General features: G+C 37.8%; 1 protein-coding gene across 1 annotated transcript in view; it reads right to left on the reverse strand.

Moving 5' to 3' along the window:
* LOC140162891 (myotubularin-related protein 9-like) overlaps positions 1-11,224 on the reverse strand; it is a 93,378-nt gene extending 82,154 nt beyond the window's left edge. The window contains exons 1-2 of the mRNA XM_072186196.1: positions 11,094-11,224; positions 6,259-6,418 (exon numbers count right to left, since the gene is read on the reverse strand). The gene's annotated coding sequence lies outside the window, so the exon portion shown is untranslated. The remainder of the gene's footprint in view (positions 1-6,258; positions 6,419-11,093) is intronic.
* Positions 11,225-13,422: the final 2,198 nt, after the last annotated feature.

A 13,422-nucleotide genomic window follows, 5' to 3' on the forward strand; every position in this document is an offset into this window, starting at 1 on the left:
TGTATAATAGAATCTGTTCACAATGCAGCTGCAATATCCCATCAACATCACATGTGCTGAATTTTCTTTCTTCATCGGCATTGGGAGAATAGTATTATAAATCGTACATACAACTGTGACAAAATAAGCATGTTTATTTTATGAGCATTTATAAATCATCATGTACATCCTTGGAACAAAATGTTGAAAAAAATATTTCAATATAGACTAACTTTTGGTGTTCTGTCACACCATCTATGTTCCCACCTGGTCATGCTCTATCCATTTCTTGACCTGTGCCCTTCACTCCTACCCCCGATTGGTTGTGAAAATTGATTTTAGGTTAACTTAAAGGTCAAAATATTACCAGAATCCTTTACTTTACTCCCTTGTCTGTGAATACGTAACAGCAAAATGCTGAACGTTCTTCAATCCTGAAACTTCCCCTTACAAATTTCAGAGATAAAATCCTCTTATAGTTATAATGTGCGTGAACATATTATGTACGTTGATGGAAGGGCAGTGTATAAGGAAAGTACTTGTAAGGTTGGGTTTATTAAAAGGCTTTGATCAAATAGCTTCATCAATTTCCAAAGACTTAAGATTATTTAAAGCAAACAGATCTGGCAGGATTCAGATAAAAACACAAAAATGTCATCCATTTCCATGGCAACAGGACTTGCACCAAATATGAGTGGGTTGACTTTAACAAAGTTGTTTGTGTCTTGGAAAAGGTCAATACATGCATCACAATTAGAGTTGCACACAAAAAATACTAGACTTGAACTAAAACTGCTTCATTGTACTTGACTCAAACCAAAGAATTGCACTTAATGAAATGAGCTACATTTTGTAGGGTACTGTAAAAGTGTTAATTTTCGTGTGTGTAATTTTTTCGCGCTGTGCCGATTGAACTACATTGCTTCTTTTTAATTTCGTGATTTTGAGTTTTCGTACATAGACCTATACATTAAAAGAACATGTATATTTGTGTGTTTTTATTTTTGCGGTAGCTGTGTTGTGTGCGAAAATTAATGCACCGCGAAAATGTCCACTTTTACAGTATTGCCAGGGGGGTGATGTATACACTTGATCATCATGGAAGGAGCAGGAAGGGTAAATAAATCAACAAGAAAATTTAGAGAGACACATCTGGATCTTTCAAATATTTGGAGGCTAGGGAGCCATGATTTTTTTTGTCAGGTTAAAAGGGGGAACGTATCGTTTTCTTGGCAGGTAAAAGGGGACCCTGTGACATTTGAGACAGATGTTTGGGGCATCTTTTTGATATTTAAGCCGTAAAAAGCCAGTCAATTTTTTGGCAAATCAAAGTATATTTCTATTGCTTTGCTATATAATGAAATAGGTGGCTTTATTGCTGCTTGCAGGCCCGTACGCAGGGGGGTGCGGTCGCAAAAGTGTGCAAAAGTCCCAAAATATGACAATTTGTGAGTGTAGCTAGCAAAAAATGGGGTTTTTATGCTTTTTTTGGTCAAAAAAGGTCAACATTTTTGAGGAAAAGTCCCTTTTACAAAATCGCCCCCCTTGGAAAAAAAGGTCCACTTTTTCAAAATCAGCACCACCACAAAAAAAAATCCTGCGTACGGGCCTGGCTGCTTGTGTTGTGTTCTAAATCACTTCAATAACAAAATGTATGACACCTGGCACTGACAGCTACATGTCATCATCACTGAAAAGCTGACACAATTTGTGTGGGCATGACATCTCCAATATAAACAATCTGGCAACCATGACATCACCCCTGAAAGGGAAATTTATCAACCTGTGAACATGTATCGCTAATCCATAACATATTCATCTATCAGGGCACAGTTCTTTAATCCCAATACATTTGTACATTCATTGAATGACCTTAGAAAATTTGGCTACAAAAATTCATATTAAGGCAGTGACTCAAGCCCGGATATTCGGGTACCCGCCCGTTTTTTCCCTACCCGGATACAAATTTCATTTACGGATTACCGAATTTAAAAAAAAAAAAAAAAAAAAAAAAAAATATATATATATTTTTATTTTATTTTTTTTTTCAAAGACCACCGGTTTGCAGGGTCTCTGGACCTAGACCTAAATGCTAGGATCATGGTTGACCTAAAAAAAATTGAATTTTGCACATTGTTTTGTAATTTTAACATGAAAATTGATACATAGTTTTCATGTACTCTATTAATGATATCAAAATGCATTCAAATTCAATGCATTTTGATATCATTAATAGAGTATGACATGAAAACTATGTATCAATTTTCATATTAAAATTACAAAACAATGTGCAAAATTTAATTTTTTTTTTAAATTTTTTTTTTTAGGTCAACCATGATCCTAGCATTTAGGTCTAGGTCCAGAGACACTACAAAACCGAAAAACACTTTTTTTGCAATTTCGGTACCGGTTACCCGCCTGAAATTTACCTCGGTACCCGAATACGTCATTACCCGATAGGTCACAGCCTTACTCTGTAACTTGAGGTCAAATTTTGCACAATGAGTGTTTAATTGAGGTTATTGAACTATGCCATTGGGATGAGGGTATTGAGGTCCATAGCGTATGGTGAATATGAACTGAAAACTACAAACCACTTTCTACCCCCTCCCCGATTTTTTAACGGTCTCAAAAAAATGTGTGTTTACTCCCTAATGACCTAAGGTCATTGTAGATCCATCCTTTGCAGCGCTCATGTAAATGATAAAAAATTTACCCCAGCACCTTATCCGGAGAACCGATCATCAAATGATCAGAGGGGTGAATGGTGAATCCCATTTCATTGATTTCTACAGTAAAATCCATGATTTTCATATTCCTCTTGTAAAATTATTTAAAGAGCAACTGGCTTTTTACATTGTTACAATTTGATTTGACTCATAATTAAGGGCGATCCCCCCTTCTGGCTTCCTCAGAAGGAGACACTGTTCTATATCCTTGCCCAGAGCCCCACAAAACCAAGCTAATTCATTCCCCTTCAAACATATTAGCTTATAAAAAGATCATAACTCCCGAGTCCTGCCCCTCAACTGACTCCATTTTGGGACTGATAAGCCATCACAAGAAACTTCTTCCTTGTGGCCCAATGAGTCGGACACAAACTGAACAGTAGATGGTTGATAATAGTAAGCCCTCGTTCTCAGTCTTGAGTATGTTTAGTAAATTGTCAAATAGAGTGCTTTTCATCTTGTATCTAGTATGGTTGATAATGTAGTGAGTCCTCGTTCTCATTTTGAGTATGTTTAGTTTGTAAAATAAGAGGGCTCTTTTCATATCTGGTCTGGCACTATTCCTGATGCCAGAAAAATACAGCACTCATTTTTTGGTTGATCCTTCATGTAATTATACTAGGCCTATTACATTTCTGATGTAATAGGCCTAATCCTAACCCTAACCCTAAACTAACCCTAACCCTAATTTCGTGTATAATTACATGAAGGAGTAACCCATTTTTTAGAATTAAAAAAATATTCCTGTTTTGGCAAATGAATCATAGGTAAATCCCAATCCTTTCTTAAATTTCTAACTGTCAATAAAAGTAAAATTTTAATATTTGTGTAATTTGTGGGGAAAATGAGCCAAAAATATGCAATTTTGCATGTTTTCTTACAATTGTGACCCGCTCCCACAAAACCAGACATAAGTCACTAATTTTGAAAATTGAATTTTTGATGTCATCATTTAGTATGGGGCCGTGCGTTTTGAGCTGAGCCCACAAATAGGTGGTATTGTTTCATGTGTGCAACAAACATGGAAATTGACAAGGGTGTATAATTTTAAATTCATGTGCTACATAGTCAAATTTGGTACCAAATTGAAGGGAATATATATGTCAGCTACTTAAAAGTCACAAAAATGCCTGTTGTTATCTTGTTTTTGAGTAATTGCTAATTAATTAACCCCAAATAGCCATTTTTGCACGGTGGTAGATGAGGGGAGCAGGATGAGGGGAGCAGGAAATATGGGAACATTATAAGAGTAAGCTATATAGATCATAATACCCAAGAAATATTACTTTATTGAATCATTGAGTTATTCCTTTTAAAATTATAAACCAAGGTTGAAAACTTTTTATTCTTAATTGGTACTTAATTTAATTAATTAATTAAATTTAATTAATCATGAAAGCAATGCCATTGAAATTCTAAAAGTTGCTTGCGCATAAGATCGTGCTGGAAAATATGGAGTTAAATTTTGTGTCCACTACAAATTTAATATGCTCTGAGTAGAATTAAATAAAGTGCAGGCCAGTAAACATGTATAAAAAAATGTAGGCTTAATTACAAGATCAAACCTATAGTTTTAATGAGAAAATGGGGGGGGTTAGCAGAGCGTCCAGCCAGACCGATGAAGGTTCAAATCGGTATTTTATCATATGGCATCAGATGAGGTTTTTTATGGCTACAAATGAATCCTCACTAACTAGATTTGTATTTAATCTAGAGGTAGTGTATCTATAAGACTATAAATGTATCAGAATCAGCCAAAGAGTCCGCTCAACACTGTCATAGCCTCCACTGTAAAAGGAAAGTCCTTTAAAAAGAGAAACGTGCGATTTGTTTTCACATTGAGAGAGTAATTTTCATATACACTGATTACACTCTTGGCAATAGCATTGTCAGTTCTCTCACATTCACCTTTCCATCACACCCTGTTGATTCAAGAGAATGGATTCTTGTATACTTATCCATTTGTTGTCTTTTAACATCTTTCTCAAACATAAAAAAACCTGCGAACCCTGCACATTGGGGTATAATTTCATCCAATTTTTATGTTCTTCTTTTATTTTATTTATTTATTTATACCGTAATCTATTAAGATGAGTCTAAACTGTATTTGTCAGTAAGTTGTTTTTGTGTTTTAGCTTTAAGGGTGTAAATATTGTTTAAATTCATGAAACTGTCCCAAACTATGTTTGCAAAGTTAATTTAGATACATTGCAAAATTTTGTTGGTTGGCTGGTAATTAAGCCATGATACGATACCCACCAGCACTTCAGTCAGCGTCGTACATTTCATTTTTTATAAGCAATGTAAGTGATTTTATTTATTTATTAGTGTCTCTTATATTTGCAAATAAGTAGTTTGAATGTTTATAAAGGTTATAAAGCAAATGTACTCTTCAACTTTTGAGATTATAGTATGTGTATCAAAAATCGCTGGAAATTTGCAACTCAAATTTTATCTCAAAAAATGATCGCACAAAATTATTTTACCAAACATAACACCTATCAAGTTATATATCATTGGAAAGGTCTAACTGAGGAGAATTGAAAAATGCAGGTTAAATTTCAATAGGGTGCATGGTTGTTTATTTACTGTAAATTTTAAAATATAACATTTTTTCTATTTTTTTCAACATATTTTGATCTCTAACTCTTTATGACTACATCCTTTGCTTTTTTTAATTGTATTTTTGAACTCCTGAGACAATTTCCTGTTGAAAAATGTATACTTTTATGGGTGTAGGATGTCAAACATTAATAACATACTTCATTGAACCAAAAACGGCGCGATTTTTGGAAAAACAGTCGGTGAAACAGAAATGGGCCCACCTCAAAACGCATGGCCATAGGTCTTCACCTTTCATTTGATACCAAAATTATGTTTCTGGGACATCCGGACTTGTGATCCTCATTCTACTGTCTTTCGACGGGAAGAGGGGAAGGGACCGACAGATAAAGAAAAGGCAAATGCAAGTATGTAAATATGGCTTTAAAGTTGTAAAAGACATGTTTAGGGGGTACTACACCCTGGCCAATTTTGTGCCTATTTTTGCATTTTTCTCAAAAATTATAGCACATAGGTGACAAGTAAGATATGTACGGTATATTAAAGGGGCAAGGACTACAACTACTGTGCTGAAAATTCAGCAACTCAAAGCAAGTATTTATTGATTTATTGATCAAATATTGGTTTTCCCTCATTTTTGACTGTAACTCCACAACTATTGTCTGTGCTGAAATAAAATTTCCAGTGCAATAGTTGTAGTCCTTGCCCCTATAATATACATATCTTACTTGTCACCAATGTGCTATAATTTTTGAGACAAATGCAAAAATAGGCACAAAATTGGGCAAGGGTGTAGTACCCCCTTAAGGACTTGGTTTGGTACAGAAAATGCTACATGTAGATTTGACATTGTAAATGGGATCAGTTGCATCAAGCAAAATGTACTACCAATAATTTTCATAATTTTGTAAGTCTTTCAGATTTATTCTAAAAAGGGGGAACTTATAACTTGGGAACACTTTTAATACATTTAGGGCTAGCCACCTACCTTAAGGATCCCAAGAATATGATCAATCTGCGCCAGCGAGTATAATAATAGCTTGTATAGCTATCCTGAATTTTCACCCGAGTCTGGTGTGTGCTGTTGTGTCAAAGTCCTGTACATCGAATCACTACATGTGCTGTTGGGTTCTTGACATCTGAATAGCCTGTAATTAAATAGTGTACAAATATTGAGTGTTTTTGCTGAAGAGCTTTGTTGCAAAACCCCTTCACTTGTCCAATTTTGAGACACATATCCAAAACATCATCCAAAAAAATCACTGATCAATATATGGGGGTTTGCAACAAAAGCAGTTTTTGGCAGGATGCTTAGGCAGGATGAGCATCCCACTAAAAACTACTCTTGTTGAAACTGCTGACGTGAACGTCCCACACTCACACTGCATTGCGCGAAAAACATGGCCGCCTACTTTGAGTAGAACATCCAACATTTTTGTAACCGATTTGATCAAAATTTGTACGGTAACAAATAATCATCTGATTCGATATGCAAAGAACAAGAAGAAAGCGTACGGTAATCATCATATACGACTAGCGACAAGTTCATAGTAAGTCCCGGGGGGGGGGGTACTCAAGTTTGGTTTTGGTAGGGACGTGCCGCTGAGATTTTGGAAGTAGACCCATTATATACCAATTTTTCAAGAAATTTGGACCCATTGATATACCAAAAGTCAAAATTTTCGGCCGAATTTACCCAAAATTGTCTTAGTTTTTACAAATTTTCCCAAAATTTCGGGAAAATTTTGGCTAGATTAAGGAAAAATTGGGCTGTTTTCCGAAAAAATCGAGAAAAATTTGAAAAAAGGACCCATTCATATACCAAAATAGGCTTTGAAAAAGGGGTCATTGATATACCAGAAGGCTGAAAATGCTACCCATGTTTGCGTGCACGTCCCGTATGGTCATTTGTACTGAGTACCCCGGAGTAAGTCCTGCTAACAAAGTTGAATAAAAAAGCTGCTCCTCACAATGTGCTTATAAAAAGGAGTAATATTTCATGATCCTAGCATCCTCTTTTTATGATATTTTTCAGTAGATATCCATGAAAAAAATTTCAGTTGATTCCGATTTTGCGAGTTATGCATGATTATGTGTATCACACTTCTCCATAGACAATGCGTTGTAATTTTGTTTTCTGGTGTGCCAGAACGTAATCTGCAAGAAATTTTTTGTACATAATATGTAGCCAGAGGTTTCCAGTGGTATGCAAATCTCAACTTTTTTTGCGAAAAATGGGGGGATGATGCCGTGGATCATGGAATGCCCTTTTAAAACAACTCAGTCTTCACCTGATGGTCATATTTAACAACCAAAATGACTATTATGTAAGATTGAGTTCCGCAGTCTAGTCCTGTCCAGGCGGCGCATGGCATGATAGAGCCGGCAACTTGTGAAACCGCCCGGCCGTATGGCATTTTCCATATACTCGGTTAGTTTTGTGGGGTTCATTATCGAGCCCAAACGGTTTTAGCATGTATTTATATTATTTATTAACATAGGTCTATTTGTTTGTGATATTTCAAGCGTTTTAAAATTTCAAAATAATCCCATTCAATTACACGGTTGACGATGAAAATTTACTGAATTTAGAGAATGCAGTGCGACCACCACCTGGTCCTGTCATGCCTGTGACCGTTTAAGTGTCAAGAGCTATTCGAAAAGAGAAGGGAGGACCATCCAGCTACGAGCTCATCACGTCAGCACGGTGGGATGCTCTCACGATGTTTTGATTGAGGATAGCTTGTGTCAAAACGTGTCAGAATCGGTTAGGTATGACACCATGTTCATGTAAACTTGTAAAACAATGTTCACTGAAGACGGCGGGTATAGCGCCCGAAAAAGTTGTTCGAATGTTGCTCGAGAAGTCTAGCCAAGACTTTGCTCACTGATAGCTTCACATTCTAGGCTAGAGACCATTGCATTCAAAATCTAGTCGGATTCGCTGAAGCATGACACCGTGTAAAGCAATGGAAGTTCAGAAGTAAACACAGCCGATCACCAAAATAGGCAAATCTTGCTCAAAAGATGCAGTTGACTCATCGAAAGATGCAGTTGATGCACTCTAGCATCGAATGCATAACTATGATAAACTACCGTGTGCAAATTCGAAGCTGGAGTTCTTGAGAAACTCGAATAACATGTTGGCGAATTGTTAGCATGGTTATACCTCTTAAAAATGAGCAAACTTTGCTCTGAAGATATATAGATTATTAAAACAAATTTTGGTAACATTAAACTTCACAAAGAATTGTTTTAATAATAGTACAGTACATGAATTTTATATGTTTGAAAATTGGTGATGATTGAGTGATGACTGAACTAGTTACATGTATTACTACACTGGGTTTCAGAGAAGAACGGCAGTCCCTTGCTCAGATTGACGCGAGCGCCTTGTTCAGGGTCTTAGCTGGAAATTGAGGGTTGCCCGTCATTTGAATAAAATTGCCTGTCCCAATTTGACCTTTAAAACATTTACCAGACATCTATAGCCCATTGGGGGTTCAAAGAGTTCAAATATGTGCTGATATGGCCTTGTTCTACAAATTGGGGCTACTAAAAAGGGCAATTAGCTTCTCAAAACATACAATTTATAATATAGCATCTGTCAAAGGCATTAATTTTGCCCGTCCCAGGTGCAAACTGGCCGTCTAAAATGACGGCCAGACGGGTGGCTAGCTAAGACCCTGGCCTTGTTAATGAGCAACATACATGTCATGTGGAGCTTTGTGTTCACTTCAAGGGCGCCCATCTGCGCTGAACAACGATTTGACGCACAATCGGCCAATCAGATTATCGGTCTGTTGCTATGATTGTCAGATGATTGATTCAGCCAATAACCCCACTTCCATGTTTTCGCTCTGCAAATGTAAACAACTTGACTTGTGCCGTTTTTCTCTGACAAAAACTTTATAGTTCCACACTCAGATCTTCTATCCACACAGTAACTATTGAGTATCGTGTCGTCATGGATAGTAGATTTATTTCTTGATCAAACTATGACTATGTTCAGCCGGCAAACATAGCAAATGTATTGTAACAAATTAGGGGGCTGGCATTTCCTTCGGAAGGGGGTGGGTCCCAAATATTACTGGGGGGTCATAGAATTTTTAAGACCAAAAATAGGGGGGTTATAATTTTTTTAACACCCAAAAGGGGGTTATAGAATTATTAAGGGCTGGTGACTCAAAATTTTTGTGTGCATTCTTTAATAAGCCCTTTCGCAGTTTCGGAAAATTGCAACTGCGCATGCTCAGACATCGTCACACAGTTCTTCAACGAGAGATAAACACGAGGAGGCTGCAGTGCGTTTGCAATGGTAGCAAACTTTGCACTTCCTTCAAAAACATATTTTTGTAAAACATATTTTATTCATTCCTACATATGTTAATATTTCCTGTGAAATACAAATATTGTGAAGGAATGAAGACCAAACAATCAGCGAAATTCCAGTACGAAACGTTTTTATGCAAACGTCAAAGTTCACCTCATTGAATTTGAAAATGTACATGTACAGTAGCCTCATCGTGTTTATCTCCAATTTTATCGGCAAATATTACCCATGATGCACCATGATCTGGAATTGCGAAAGGGCTTATTTCACAATCAAAATGTGCATAAAATCTATAGGGGCCCTCTAGCTATATTATTCTGTCGGTCGGACATCCGGGCATGAGCCGGCTGACAATAGCACAGGAGTGAAAACAACATTCGCATTCACTGAACTCTGGAGTGTATCACAAGCTATCACCCTATTGTGCCAGGTTCGACTCTCTGCAAAAAATATGCGATAAGTTGTTTTCACTCCAATGCATGAATGGATGTGACGTGGCCCCGACTAGACTTGCTTGCCAGTCCTATATACGCCGTACCTATGTATATTAAGGACTGGCTTACGCCATTTTGGATGTCAATGGGAAATACACACTTAACGATTTGGCGCCAGTTAGAAACTTGAAAAAAAATCTTAAAAATTTTATCAATGTATATAAAAGTGGTACCAACCTTATTGTGCTTGCTAATTTAAGACTCGGTTGAAACAAAATTAAGGATCGAATGCATTTCAAAAAGGCAAAATTATCGTCAAAGTTCTGCGAAATCGGCACCCTTGCGAAGGGTTCAGAATTGAATCGGAACGAAAATATCCGATCTTTGCGATCAAAAATACAAAATTACAACTTTAAACATACTATTGGCAAAAGACATTATTACCAAACAATATAGAATAGAAAATTTGACATCATTTTCTCAAAATATTGAAGAAATTTGCTCACTAGACATCGAAAAAGTACGCAATCCAATTCCCGTTCAAACGTGTGAGAAACTGAAAGTGCATAATCCCGGCTAGCCCCGACCGAGAGATAAATAATGCTAATTTTTACGCACTTTGCGCGCTTTCTATTCACTTCAAGTTCTTGGCTCAAGTAGCTTTTAGCATGCTCCGCACCTTAATTCCGGCAATGAATAGTTTGTCTCGAGTCTGTGTTGGTGGAAGCCGGGCAAAAAAATTTTCGAGGGGGGGGGGTTGTAAAATGTTTTGGCCGTGATAGAGGCTGGGGGGTCATAAAAAAAATTGACTCCGGTCACCGACACCGACATATTTGGGACCTCCCCCGTCCGAAGAAACTTCCAGCCCCCTTAAATGAATGAAATGAATGCAATGAATTGATACAGATAATCATGTAATACATGAATTGATGATCATGATGATCATGAATGCAGTGAATGATGGAGCCGATTTCCTGAGTGAGATGAAAAATAGGTTATTAAAAGATTAAAATGCCCTTATTTAGACCTCAACATTGTTTTTTATACAACAAGTACCTTTTGTTAATAGAAGAATAAAACAATCTATGCTTTAAGGTCCTCAGATTCGTCGTAATCTACTTAAATACGTCGGGAAATGGACAATATTCCTACTCCCTGTAAGTCGCCATTCTTCTTCTACCTTCAGTGGCAATCCCTCTTTTTCTATAGGAGCACCTCTATTTTCAACAGCCCCGGGATATGGATGGGATAACAGCCTCCACAATATTATGTCAGTGCAATAATTATGAGTCCGGGGGGAGGGTAAAATTTCCAAACGGCTTGCCAAAAATCGCTTGCCCCCCCCTCGGCCTGCCAAAAATCTTTACCCCCCGGTTTTTATTTGGGATCCCAATTTGCAAACCTTGAAAATTAATGGTCTAGATAGGCATATTAGGCCTAGGGCCCTGAGACAAATTATTGCAATAAATTGGTATTCTTGTCTCAGTGCCTAGGCCTACCGTATCTATCTAGACCATTTAAAAGGGCATTTCGTGATCCACAGCATCATCCCCTACCGTTCTCAAAAAAATGTTGAGATTTTTATCCTGGAAACATCTGGCTATAATAATGCGGGATATAATCCCGGATATAGGCCTAGGCCTAAATCTTTATGTACAAAAAATTTCTTGCAGATCACCCGGTAATTCTTTTAGCAATAATAGGGCCTGTCGTGAATTGGATTTCGTTCTGGTAGGGGCCTACCAGAACGAAATTACAACCAGGCCCGTATTCGCGCACCACCCCCCCGCCCTCATTTACCAACTTACAAAAAGTCCCAAAATTCAGAATTTGCTAGCGGGTTTTCGTCAAAAATGTCCAAATTTTGGAAAGAAAGTCCACTTTTTTTTTTTTCACAAAATGCCCCCGCCCCTCCTGGGAAAAATACCGTCCACACTTTCAAAATCAGCATTCCCCCCACCCTAAAAAAAAAAAATCCTGCGTACGGGCCTGATTACAACACATTCAGTTTAGATACATGTTGCGAGTGCAACGAGTAGGAAAATTAGCATTATTTAAGCGTTTCCGTACTGTTTTCCTAAGCATTTTGAGCGTTTTATTCCAAAGCCTAAGGTGCCCCCGAAATTATGTGCCGTGCATGTTCCTTTTTAGCTCCAAAACACCCTTTTTTGACCAACATAAATTATGCTAAAATTCCAAAATTTTGCGCGCTTCGTGTGCACTCGTCCTTTAGGCCTAGGCCTACATAGTAAAATTCACCTTCATTTTGGCCTAAAATTATCTGAATTGAAATTTTTTGCGCGCTTTGAGTTTGGGGCTTCCAAATGTTGGCCTGGTCCACGGGCCCCAAAATGTAAATCCGGCCCTGCCCCCCCCCTTCGACTCGCCAAAAGATTACCCCCCCCCTCCAATTTTACCCTCCCACATTGAACCAGGGCTCATAATTATTGCACAGCCCTTTAGGCCTACAGTAGAGCTCAGTCTATTATAGTAGCATAGGCATATGCCTACGGTGCGGTACCGGCGCGGTACACTTTTTAACAGAGGGGGCAAGACAACTTTTAAGGCAGGAAACTTTGACTGCTTGCAATCTAAGTGCAGTGGCGTAGCTCCTGGGGGCAAGATGGCATTTACCCGCGGACAAAAATGCCTTGGGGCCCCGCCTCCGGGGGGGGGGGGGGGGGGGTTACTCGACTTTTGAATTGACGCGGATGTGCGGACAGCACTCGAAACTAGGGGTCTTTCAGCGAGAGCCTATAGCTATAGACACCGAAAAAAAATGGGGACCTTTACAGTGAGAAGGCTCCCCAAGAGTGAGATTTTGAAAAAGTTTGGGTCAAAATATAAAAGTTGATACCAAAGTTTCAAAATTTTTTGAAAAACTTGAAAATATTTTGAAAATTTTTAAAAATAATACTAAAAAAAAACCCAAGGTCATTCAGTGAGAGATTTATATTAGAAAGTTTCTCAAAATTTTTGAAAAAAGGGGTCTGTTGGTGATGGGAAAATAAAAATAAAATAATAGTCGGTGTAACTTAAAAATGTTGATCTGACAAAAATAACTACCTCCCTATAGGGGAGACCGGGGCAAAGTGGACCAATTTCTTTTTTGTCTAGCCCAAACAGGATTACGAAGCAAGGCAAGGCTAAACTTAAGGTTTATAATCTTACTTTAGGACTGCAACTAACAAATAGCTACAAATGACATTAATAAAGTTGATCATGATGCAGCTTTATTTTAATTTAAAAATGGTGTGAACTCGAAAAAGCGGGTCGTTCCACTTTGCCCCAGGTTCATTTGGGCCGGGATAGAGTGAAACGTGGAGGGGGCATTAGAGAAATGCATCCCCTTCCAGTAGCGTAGCCAGGGGGGGGCAGAGGGGCA

This window comes from Amphiura filiformis, chromosome 10 (genome assembly GCF_039555335.1).
Source record: "Amphiura filiformis chromosome 10, Afil_fr2py, whole genome shotgun sequence".
Lineage (NCBI taxonomy): Eukaryota > Metazoa > Echinodermata > Ophiuroidea > Amphilepidida > Amphiuridae > Amphiura > Amphiura filiformis.